The sequence below is a fragment of the Crotalus tigris genome, unplaced genomic scaffold (assembly GCF_016545835.1).
Source record: "Crotalus tigris isolate CLP2741 ecotype Arizona unplaced genomic scaffold, ASM1654583v1 scf7180000024480.717441, whole genome shotgun sequence".
NCBI lineage: Eukaryota > Metazoa > Chordata > Lepidosauria > Squamata > Viperidae > Crotalus > Crotalus tigris.
In genome coordinates this window covers 168,782-180,992 of record NW_024100650.1, presented here as the reverse complement: position 1 = coordinate 180,992, position 12,211 = coordinate 168,782, and positions in this window count along the sequence as shown.

Here is a 12,211-nt window from a genome sequence, read left to right as displayed (position 1 = left end):
GAGAAATGGTTGAATGCACATACATCAACGTGTCGGGCAATCTTAAGTCTTAACGAACACAATGGGGTTTTAATACATTACAACTTTCAATAGATAAAGCAGTTGAAATCTTTCTCACATGTAACCCATCTGTGCATAACCAACTTATCTTTTCCTCCCTTGCACCAACTCACCCCAGTTTAATTCCTACATCAACTCCTCAGTTTAAATCAGTCTAGTCTAGTGTTTCTCAACCTTGACAATTTTAAGGCATGTGGACTTCAACTCCCAGAATTTCACAGCCAGCATTGCTGGCTGTGGAATTCTGAGAGTTGAAGTCCACATGCCTTAAAATTGTCAAGGTTGAGAAACACTAGCACTCCATGCTCATGATGTGAGTTGCAGTTCCTGAAAGCTTTTGGCTTTTAATAAAATTTGTTAATCTGAAAAGGTGCTACCAGACTCTCGATTCTTTCTTCTTTATTCGTGTCAGAAGCACTTTCAAATTAGACATATAACATTCAACATTGGGCAAGTAAAATAGGTCATAGAAATATACGGTAGCTTGTTTAAAAAGTATGTAAAATACTTATTTAATGCAACCACTTATTAATAACCCTTCAGTTGGCCTCAACAGCTCTCAGTGCTAATAACCAGATGACTGCAAAAAGAAATACAATCCTCCCCCCACACACACACACATGCGTGCGCGCGTGCGCGCGCGCGCACACACACACACACACACACACACACACACACACACACCATCCTATTAGATCCTATTCTTTCATCCCCTCACCATCCAGTCTCAACCATCCTTCCATTCCTCCTCCCTATCAGAACTGATGAAGCTTCTTGGGTGAAAAAGAAAAAAACAGAAAAAAAAGGCACCTTTGAGACAACTATCACTTGGACGACTGAGAATCTCCACAGATATTCAGCTACGAGAAGATTCTATCCCCTTTTCTTTTATTTAGCAAACAAGTGAAAAACAAGCAGGTTAGTTCAGAATGAGTTTTAAATTTTTACAATTTGCTTAGTATGAAGGCAAAATCAAAATATATCACTGAACTCCTTAAACTACAGTGATGTTCCAATTGTCACTACACCATCATAGATTATCGTTCATTATGGCATCCACTATAATACATTTTTAAGTCTCATTTTTTTAGCCTACATGGAATTTGCCTTGTTTTATACCTGTCACCTATAAAGTCCATATCTTTAATGAGCTATCTACTATGACCCTGAGTCCTTTCTTACTTAGAAACAGTGTAATCCTCATTAAGTATACATGCAAAATTCATTTTTTTCCTACAGTGCGCATCTATTTATTTCCCTCTTTTAAAAATAACCTTTGCTTTTGTATTCTCTTCCATTAAACAGGAAAAGCAGAATAGTGTATTATTCTTTAGTTATGTCTAAATGCCAGAAGTTAATTACATTTATGCAAAGAGAAAGAAAATGGATTTTTTTAAAAAAGAGTTTTTAAATGGAAACAAGAAAAAAAATGCTAATTTACCTTAAAAACCTAAGCACAGTTTATATAAAAGTAATAACCAAAACTACAAAAGTAACCTGCAAACAGCAACCTCTGTTGAACAAAAGTTGGGAACACTTTAAAGATGACAAGAAATATACTCTACCTGCAATAGCGATTTTTGATTTACGTGGCCAGGCATGATTGCACTAGCAGAATTTATTAAAAGGCATACACTTTCACTCTCTTGATTACATACAATGGAAATGCTAGACTGATGGAGGATTTATTTTAGGATGGGGAAAAGCCACAAGACACAATGGTTATGCAGATACGAGTTATGTGTGGGACACATTACAAATACATTCTGGAAAATGTAGTATGCTAAAATCCGCCATACTTGTTGAGACCTTCAGAAGTAGCCTGCAACCTTTTGATGTATTTGAGTTCTGCAATCTCTTGCTCAACTGCACTGGTAAAGTTTCTTTTTTCTCCCCAAGACAGTGATTGTACTATCTATAATGGAACGTCAGGGAAGGTTGAAATGTCCTAATATTATTTTGTCCTCGTTGCTTTGAGTCCTGATGCCAACTTGTGCCCATTGTTTTTTTTTCCTTCAGTATTTAGCCTGTCCTATGTTTCATTTGAAGGGAACATTCCTGTCACCTGCCATGAAGTCTATGCTTTTTATTTTATTTTTAATTGAAAAAAAGGTTTTGTTTTGAAGGAGAGGTTTAACTTGCAACTGTCATTTACTACAGTTATACAGTTTATAGTGCATCTTATATCTGGTGCAGAACGTGATCTATCAGAAGACGCAGATTCTTTATCTTTCAGTTATAATATGACAACAAACATTAATGAATAATGCAGATAAGCAAGTGACTCTTAAGAACCCCACACAAACAAGCATAGGCAGACAAGAAAAAAAAACCAAGAAAGAAATCCTTGCACAAGAATCCAAAACTTAATGCATTGAATACAAAGAGAGATGCCTCTAGACAATCAAGACAGTAGCAATATTTCATTTTAATTTATTTGAGAGAATGAGACTGGAGCCTGGAAAAAAAATGGGACAATCACATTTCATTGTCATACAGCTCAATTTGAAGTTTTAGCTTGCTGGTGGACAATCAATTGAAACTCTTCCCTGGCCTGATCTGTCATTTTATACTTACAAGGAAGGTTGAAAGAAGGGATGGGAGGGGGGCCGAGTCAAGATGAGAGATTGGAATGAGGAAAGGCTTTATCTAAGCTTCTGGAAGTTTTTTAATTCTTCTCTTGCCATAATGGAATGCAAATGGAGGATGAAGGCTTAGAAAAACAAACAGTATAATACACTTCAACATTTATTCTGCTGAATTGTTCTCTAAATTCTTTTTTTGCAGGTTGTGGAATTTGCTGTAAAAATATGTACTGAACTGAACCTAAGGCTAGATGGATAAACCTAAATCTAGTCTCTTTTAGTATCAAGTTTTGGTAATTAAAAAAAAAGAAAGCTAACAAGCTACGTTCAATGTATTTGCAACTTTCCCAAAAATATTTCCTACACAGTTGATGACATTTTAAGCATATGCACTACAGATGCAAAATCTTTTTTTTTTTTTTTGTATACAATGTGTTCTGACTATATCCTTTGGCTTGGTGCTCCTTTGTTCAAAGTATAAGCATTTTGTGTAGTCTTTGGGTAGAGAGTGAGGTACCCCAAGACTCTGCCTTAGGCCCAAGACTCTTCAATATCTTCATCAATGATTTAGATAAGGGGATAGAAGGAGAATTCATCAGATTTTCAGACAACACCAAGATGGCAGGAATAGCCAACATTTCAGAAGATAGGGTTAAGATACAGAAGGATCTCTACAGGCTTGAACGCTGTTCTGTATGTTACCTGAAAACAGTAGAATTCTCCCCTATTTGTTCCTACCTGTGCTCCTCATCCCTGTCCTGGCCCCTCCCTGCCTCTTCTCCCCTTACTTCTCCTTCCTGGCCATTCCCCTCCCCTCCCCCTCCCTCCTCCCTATCACTCTCCCACTCCTGCCTCTCCTCTTCTCCTCCCCTCCCCGCCTCCTCTCCCTCCCTCTCACTTACCTATGATAGGAACCCTATTGAAGAGCAACATACTTCTAGGAAGGCATCTTCATTCTGATAACTGATAGCTGACAGTAACTGACACTTTAACCTACAGGGATGAAGTCACAAAGCCATTAGAATTCCCAAGGAGATGACCCGCCTCCCTTATCCTCCTATCAAAGGTCACCTGGTCCTCCACCTTTGTGACATATGCCCATGCCAGGAAACTGTCTCTAAGGTGCTATCAAACCAATCACTAAAGCTGCCTATTTCTCATTTTTTTACACAGAAGTCATAGTTCTTTGGATGGAGATGTCCTCTTGTCATCTAACAAAATGAAATTCAGTGGTGAAAAAAGTAAGGTTCTACATTTAGGCAAGAAAAACCAAATGTACAGGTATAGTATAGGGGGTACCTTGCTCAATAGTAGTAACTGTGAGAGGAATCTTGGAGTCCTAGTGGACAATCACTTAAATATGAGCCAGCAATGTGCTGTAGCTGCCAAAAAGGCCAACACAGCGCTGGGCTGCATTAACAGATGGATAGAATCAAGATCACATGAAGTATTAATACCATTCTACAATGCCTTGGTAAGGCCACACTTGGAATACTGCATCCAGTTTTGGTCACCATGATGTAAAAAAGATGCTGAGACTCTAGAAAGAGTGCAGAGAAGAGCAACAAAGATGATTAGGGGATTGGAGGCTAAAACATATAAGGAATGGTTGCTGGAATTGGGTATATCTAGTTTAGCGAAGAGAAGGACAAGGGGGGACATGATAACAGTGTTCCAATATCTCAGGGGCTGCCACAAAGAAGAGGGAATCAAGCTATTCTCCAAGGTGCCTGAAGGCAGGACAAGAAGCAATGGATGGAAACTAACCAAAGAGAGAAGCAACCTAGAACTAAGGAGAAACTTCTGACAGTTAGAACAATTAACCAATGGAACAACCTGCTTCCAGAAGCAGTGAATGCTCCAACACTGAAAGTTTTTAAGAAGAGACTGGACAGCTATTTGTCCGAAATGGTATAGGGTTTCCTGCCTGAGCAGGGGGTTGGACTCGATGACCTCCAAGGTCCCTTCCAACTTTATTATTATTATTATTATTATTATTATTTATTATTATTATTGTTTATGGATCATCGCACAGTCAGCCAGATGTTCAGACTGGATTTGGCATTTTGTCTACCTATCGAGTCCTTACCCAGGACCTGGGATAGGCAGATGTGGATGTTTGATGGTATTACAGATATCGTCGCAGGATGGAAGCAGTTCCTAATAAGGCCGCCTTTTGCAATTGACTAATAGCGAATTTGTCAATGCCAATGGTGTTCAAGTGGTGCTCCAGTTGTTTTGGGATTGCACCCAAGGAGCCTATGACTATTGGTACTACCCTTGCTTGCTTTTGCCACAGTCTTTCTATTTCTATTTGTAGGTCTTTGTATTTTGTTATCTTCTCCAGTTCTTTCTCTTCTATTCTGCTGTCTCCAGGCACTGCCACGTCCACTATCCAGACTTTTTTGTCTTTCTTATCGACAATTGTTAAGTCTGGGGTGTTATGTTGCAGGTGCTTGTCTGTTTGAATTCTGAAGTCCCAGAGCAGTTTAATTTTATCATTTTCTATGACTTTCTCTATTTTATGATCCCACCAGTTTTTGCTTACAGGCAAATGATATTTTTTGCAGATCTTCCAATGCACCATTGTTGCTACTTTGTCATGCCGCTGCTTGTAGTCTGTGCAATCTTCTTGCAACAGCTTACCAAGTGGTCCACTGTTTCTTCAGCTTCTTTGCAGAGGCGGCACTTACTGTCTGTTGCTGTCTTCTCAATTTTGACTTTGTATGCATTTGTCCTTAAGGCTTGGTCTTGTGCAGCCAGAATTAGTCCCTCGGTCTCTTTCTTCAATTTTCCTGCTCTTAGCCATTGCCAGGTTTTATTATTATCTGCTTTCCCAGCTATTTTTTTCATGTATTGGCCATGTAGTGCTTTGTCTTCCCATGCCTCTATTCTGTTCTTCATTTGGTCTTTCTTGTAGGCCAGTTTGGTCTCTCCAGTAGTTAGTAAGCCTTCCTGATATACTAATTTCAGTGCATCTTCATCATTGTTCTTCAGATATTCTTCCAAAGCCATTTTTTCTTCTTCAACCATCTGATGTACTTGTAGCATTCCACGCCCACCTATTTGCCTTGGTAGATAAAGTCTATCAATGTCACTGCGTGGATGAAGGGCATGATTCATTGTCATTATTTTTCTGGTCTGCCTATCCATTGCTTTTAGTTCTGCTTGAGTCCAGTCCACTATTCCAGCTGTGTACCTAATGACTGGGATTGCCCAGGTGTTGATTGCCTTTATGGTATTTCCTCCATTGAGTTTGGATTTTAAGATCTTCTTCACTCTCTTGATGTATTCACCTCTAATCTTTTTCTTGACTTCAGTGTGCTTGATGTTGTCAGCTTGAAGGATACCCAAGTATTTGTAGTACTCTTCCTCATCCAGACTCTTAATGTTATTTTCGTGGGGCATCTTGATTCCTTCAGTTTTCACTATTTTTCCTTGTTTGATAGTAAGTGTGGCACATTTGTCCAAGCCAAACTCCATTACAATATCTTGGCTATATATACGGACAGTGTTGAGCAGCGATTCTATTTCAGATGATGTTTTTCCATACAGCTTCAGATCATCCATGTAAAGGAGGTGGGATAGTCTAGCAGATGTTTTTGATGTTTGATAGCCATGTCCTGAGTTATTCAGTATTGTTGACAGAGGAAACAGTGCAATAACAAATAGTAATGGTGATAATGAATCTCCTTGAAATATTCCTCTCTTGATATTAACCTCTCCCAGCTCTCACCATTGATCTGCAACTGTGTCTTCCATTGTGCCATCGATCTTTGCACAAATTTTCTGATGTTTCTACTGACTCCTGTTATTTCTAGGCACTTTATTATCCAATCATGTGGCAGAGAGTCAAATGCCTTTTTGTAGTCAATCCATGCCACATTCAGGTTGGTCTTCCTTCTCTTGCAGTTTTCCAAGATCATTTTGTCTATTAGGAGTTGATCTTTTGTTCCTCTGCTATTGGGGCGGTTTCCTTTCTGCTCAGGTGGAAAGAGATTGTTTTCAACTAGATGCTGTTGTACTGCATCAGCTACCACACCAGTTAGTAATTTGAAAGTTGTTGGTAAACAGGTAATTGGCCTGTAGTTGCCTGGTGTTGCCCCTTTTGCTGGATTTTTTATTATTAGGTAGGTTTTCCCAGTTGTTAGCCACTTTTCAATTTCTCCTCCTTGTAGTATATTGTTGAACTGCTTGGAAATGAGTGGGTGTATAACAGTTAGATGTTTCAACTAAAACCCATGCAGTTCATCTTCACCTGGTGCTGACCAATTTTTGATTTTCCTTGCTCTTTTTTCTACCATTTTTGTTGTTATTACTAGTTCTTTCATTTCAACTTCTATTTTATTTGCATCCACCTCTTTTAACCAAGCCGCATCCTTGTTGTATTTCTTTGGGTTATCCCATATCTGCTTCCAGAACTGCACTGTTTCTTCCTTGTCAGGTACTGACTGATTCCTTGCAGTTTCTCCATTGATGGATTGGTAGAAACGTTTCTGATTGGATTGAAATTGGAGGTTCTGCCTATAGTTTGCAATTCGAGCTTCATATCTACTGATTTTCCTGGCTATAGCTGTTATTTGTTGCTTTATTATTTCCAGTGCTTCCTTGATCTTCCTTGTTTCTAAGTGGTATTTCTTGATTAGGTATTCTTTGGTCTTCTTGTTCTTCAGCTTCTTTTCTTTCATCTGTTCTAGCTTGCTTGCATGTGATCTTAACTTGCTGATCTTATTTTCTAGTCTAACCTTCCATTTTTGTGGTGCACTGTTTGTTTGTTTTTCTTTTTTGTTGATTTTGCATCCCAGGTATTCTGTTATAACTGCAGCTGTGCTGTACATTAGTTGGTTTGTTTCTTGCAGTGAATTGGTGCTTATACTTGATATTGCAGTATTTGCATCTTTTAATGCTTGTGCTAGCTGTTTCTTTGGAACAAGCTTCAATGCAGGTAGCCTTATTCTGTTGTTTTTGTGCTGTTCTAGATGCTCAGTTATTCTTTGTTTCAATTCTTTTATTTCTTTAGTTAGAGGGTTTTGTTCTTCCTGAGGAAGAGGTGCCTGGTTTCCAAATGAGAACAGTTGTATATCTCTGCTAGATTCCTTCACTGCCAACTCCCCCTGGTTTGCCTCTACATTCTGAATTACTTCTGGTAAGGCTTTGATTTCTTTGCCCTGGGTAAACCTTTGCAGTTCGTCCAATTCTATTTCTGTGAATACTTTATTTCGTGTTATAAATCGGCATTGATCTGCTAGTCTCTGTTCTGTTATTTCTGATTCTGGATGTTGTTCTTTCCAGAACTGGTGCATTCCTTTTAGATATCCTCGTGTTGTTGGACTTGATCTGTAGTAACAGATCATTATTTCTTTGTTTTCCATCACTGTGTATCTGCGACGGGTAAACACCTTTTCTTCCAGTAGTTCTGCAGCTGCTGGCCCTGGTTGCTCAGCCAACAGTCCTGAGTCCTGTAACCCATTTTTCACCAGATATCCAGGAACTCCAATATCTAGTGCGGACCTTGTTAACCCGGCGACGTCCGAGCCGGTATGGCATTCTGCAATTTACATCTCACCATATTTTTTATGGGAGAGACACTCTTTGTCTGACTCCTCTGATGAGACCTGTCCAGTATGGTTGAACCTCTGGCATAGCTCTCATCTTCCTCAGAGTACACAAGCCCCACAACCACGTCAAGGTAGTGTCTCACTGGGTGTTATTATTATTATTATTACTATTATTATTATTATTATTATTATTATTATTATTATTATCTAAGCACTGCTAAACAGCTTAATATTCTTGTTTTTGGATTATAAAGTCAGAGATTGGAAGCAGACTTGACTGTGTTTAGGATAAATCTTGAAATATTTATCTCACTGAAATCAACAGGACTGAATCTTACAGATTTTAATGGCACAACTCAGATACCTTCTGAATCCAGCCCATTGTGTGGAAAGACCAATAGATTTTAAACCAAAATTACTCGTTCTGTCACATTTAAAGGGGACAAATTGAAAGAGGGAAATGTCCCAGTCACCTATATCTTCATCCTGGAAGATCTGTGAATGAGTTGTTACGTTTCAATAAATTACCCTGCTGTGTTCAGAGAACAGTCAAGAACAAGCTAAAATAGTTGGACCTCACCTTTCAATCACAGGTTGTAATAATATAATTATCAGAATCTTGAAGCTTACTAGATGGACCTACAGTGTGCTTTTCTATACCGTGTGTCTCCCCAGCCATAGGTTGAATACTTTTAAAAACTAGAAGAAACATTGCTTTTTGAACTGCTCTTTTTGTGACCAGTGTGATGGGATCACTTGCTCTGACAAGACCACAATAGTAATAGCACTTAGACTTATATACCACCCCATATTGCTTTACAGCACTCTTTGGGCAGTTTCCAATGTCAGCATTATTTATATATTTGCATATCGCCTCCAACAATCTGGCTCCTCATTTTACCAACCACGGAAAGATGGAAGGCTGAGTCAATCTTGAGTCAGTCAAGATCAAACTCCTGGAAGTGGGCAGAGTTGGCCTGCAATACTGCATTCAAACCACTGCACCACCATGACTCAGTGGAGTTGCAATGTCTCAGTAATCCACAATCTTCTGGTTGGTATAAGAAGCCACAAAGGGTTTCCAAGCAGTGGCATCTTAAGAGGATCCATATTTATTTACTTATTCATGAATCAAATTCATATAGCTGCCCATCTTCCCTTAAAGAGGACTTCGGTGTTGCAAAACAAATATTTGTTGTTTTATTCAATTTTGCCAAGATTCACCTTTTGTAAAATGGGCAGCTATACAAATTTTATTAATAAATAAAAATTACTTGAAATAAGAGAAGAATCTGTCTCCTGCACTCCTTGTCTCCACTTATTACCTTGGTACACTGATATACATTCTCTATTTGAACAGTTATTCTGACCTTCCTATAAACATCACTGTGAAGAGTGCACAGAACACTGTGTTTTGTGGTGATCACAGCAGCTTTTTAAAACTCATTTCATAATTCAGTTTGAGCAACCTCATGAGGTAATACATATAGTAGGAGGATGATCAAGATGGCAAGAGGCAAATCAGCAGAAATTCAGATGCCTTTAAGTGGAATCAGGCAATAAATTCCTACTCATCCTACTCTGCTACCAAAGCTGTTTCATTGTGCCTAATAATAGGGCTGGATCTCTGAATCAGCTTTAATCCAATTCCATATTATCATCAGTCACAGAAGTCAAAGCAAAGGGCATATCCACAATGTCCACAAAACTTAAGCATGCTGATTGAACTCCATTTTACACACACACACCCCCACACAAATGTAAGTATGTATGTATGTACAGTATATTCTTAACTGCCAATCTAAGGTTGTATATTAACTATTTCTATGCCGTAAAGCCAAGTCAATGGGGAAGCCAGATTCATTTAGCAACTGTGTTACTAACTTAACAACTGCAATGATTCACTTAACAACTGCAAGAAAGGTCAGACACGACTTCGCAACTATCAACAACAACATACTGCTGTGAGTGCTGGGGCCAAGCAGGGAAAAAAAAAACAATTTTAATTCCTTCTGAAGTTATAGTTTGTGTTTTTATAAGCTGGTACTAGGGAGTTTTCTTAAGAATGCCAGAATAATGTAATGTTTCTACTTGCACAATATATTTTAATAAACTTTGTGAGAATTTGTGTACTATGTAAATTATTATTTAATGATGTGCAATCATATTGGTGTCAACTCTCAGAGATAGTTTTTCTCTATCTCCAACGTCATTTTTCAAGTCTTCTAAGAGTTATAGTTTATTTATTTTATTTATTTATTGAATGTGTTGACCACCCATTGTACCACAGGGTAACGCCGGGCATTTACAATATTGAAAAGATAACACTTTACAAAATCTATACACAATATGAACTAAATAATATCAAAAGGGAAATATTCACCCCTAAGTTAAAGATGGGCAGGGAGGCAGTAAGATGGCCAGGGGAGAAGGCTGGATCTGTTATTAGTCTGTCAACATCCCCCCCCGAAACCCCTCCATAATTATATTCTTGCAACCTATGATTGAAAGGTGAGTTACAATTATTTTAGCTTGTTCTTGTGTGTTCTCTGAACACCGCAGGGTATTTTATTGAAACCCAACAACTCACTCATAGTTCTTCCAGGATGGAGATGTAGGTGACTGGGACTTTCCCCTCTCTCAACTTCCCCCATTATTTTATGAATGCAATCATAACATGCAGACAGCCTCCAGTTTATTTCCTCACAGCCTGGCTGCATAGAGATAAAACTAATAAAATATACAAATACCGATAGATAAATTCTAGAAAAACAATGTTCATCCCCTTTTTTTATTTCTCTCCCTTATTATCTCTAACCTCAGTTAATCTCCTAAAGGCCTCTTTCAATTAAATATTATCCAAGAAATCACAAATACTTGCTTACAAATTCACCCAAAGTCTATTTAATTGTAGCAGTATTGCTCTCGCCAATGTAGTGGGGAGAAATATCTTTCTTATTCCATATTTATATTTTTGTGTTTCCTCTCATCCTGTAATCCATATGTAATTTTTTCTCTTGCTTACATTCTTGCATGCAAGATCTACAGAATATGGCTTTGAGTGGTGGAAATTCCCACCTATCCTCCTTTGATTTAACAGAAACAGTGAAGACTTTAGCTTACACCAAAAGCTACACTATTAACTGTCTATGAAATACTTCTTTTAACAAGTTTCAAAAGAGCTTTCAAAAGTAGTTGATAACAACGCAGCATTTTATCTCTTTGTGAATGCAAGAATGGGATGGTCATCCAACGAAGATATTTTACAGGGGATTTAGGAGAGGCAACAAAAGCCTGCATGTCATGTATTACATTATGAAATATTGTGTTATACGTTTTATTGACTGGCAGCTAGCAATGATGACCAAAAGAGAATTAGACTTTATCCATCCTAATCGATGGACGTTTTCCATTCTGTTTCTTGGTAGGGAGAATGCCATAGGCTAATGTATCTATACTGATAAAAAAGATACACTATTCTTAGAAGGTAATAACATAGTAATTATATACTATATATTTTCTTCATTCACAAATAATTCTTTATTCTTTTAGAATAGGCATTAAAATACCATTATTAAAGAAAATATCCAAACTATCTTGGAAATTAGCAAGGTACCTACAAGCTTCACATAAACATGCCTGTTTAAGGATAACTAATTGGAAGAAGCAGTATGTACCACTTATAACCCAGTGTGGCAATTAATCAAATGACTTAAACCTGACTACCTGCCAAATTTCCTTAGCATATAACAGAATAATAGAGTTGGAAGGGACCTTGGAGATCCTCCAGTCCAACCTACTGCTCAAGCAGGAGACCCTCTTATCACTGAGGCACACAAGCAGATTGATCCCCTAGGATAGGTTTGCATTTTCCCTGCATGCAGTTTAATTTGCCTGCCATAGTCCATTTCCATTGGCATTTCACAACTGGGTATAGTGCCCTCTTTGATGGGGAAAACAGAAGGAGCTTCACTGATTAAATAAGGCAGATGTTTGGAAGACAGAAGC